The sequence below is a fragment of the Penaeus monodon genome, chromosome 21, assembly GCF_015228065.2.
Source record: "Penaeus monodon isolate SGIC_2016 chromosome 21, NSTDA_Pmon_1, whole genome shotgun sequence".
NCBI classification, from domain to species: domain Eukaryota; kingdom Metazoa; phylum Arthropoda; class Malacostraca; order Decapoda; family Penaeidae; genus Penaeus; species Penaeus monodon.
In genome coordinates this window covers 22,156,759-22,157,567 of record NC_051406.1, presented here as the reverse complement: position 1 = coordinate 22,157,567, position 809 = coordinate 22,156,759, and positions in this window count along the sequence as shown.

The window sequence follows — 809 nt, the reverse complement described above, 5'->3', positions numbered from 1 at the left end:
GGGGAGGAGAAGGTAAAAAAGACGTAAGAAGAGTGAAAGAAATGGGGAAGAACGAGGGGAAAAGAAAAACAAAAGAGGAGCTACGAAAAGGAGAGAAGAAATGAAAGGAGAATTATGAGAAAAGGGGGTTGGGGGTTGATCGAATCTTCAGGGACAGTAATGACACGATACTGATATAGCATAATACGATAATTAGCTGAACCCAGCGCCAGCCTAACCGACAGTGCCACCTTGTGTTCGCTTAACCGTAATAAATGCCAGCTGTGCGAGTGTTATTGGCACTCACCCTACCTAGGTAATGAGGCGTAGGGAGAGGGACGGGAGAGGGGAGGGCGGAGGGGCGGGAGGGAGAGGGAGGGGAGAGGAAAGGGTGGAGGGGCGGGAGGGAGAGGGAGGGGAGAGGGAAGGGTGGAGGGGCGGGAGGGAGAGGGAGGGGAGAGGGAAGGGTGGAGGGGCGGGAGGGAGAGGGAGGAGAGAGAAGAATGGGAGGAGACTGAGGAATAAGAGGGGGAGGGGGAGATGGAGGGAGAGAGGGAGGTCAGCGGGCTGGAGGAAAAGGAGGAGGTGGAGAAGGAGGAGGATTAAGGGGAATAAGGGGAGAAAAGATGAGATGGAAGGGAGAGGAAAGAGAGGGATGGAGGGGGGGGCGAGGGAGACAGGCGTGAGAGATGGATGGGAGGGAAAGGAAAAAGAACGGAAGGAAAAGTTGGAAAGAGGAAGAGAAACAAAAGAGGGCAAAGATAAGTAAGCGGGAAGTGAGAATGGAAGAGAGAGAGGGAAAGACAGAGAGAAAAGTTAGGGAAATTGAA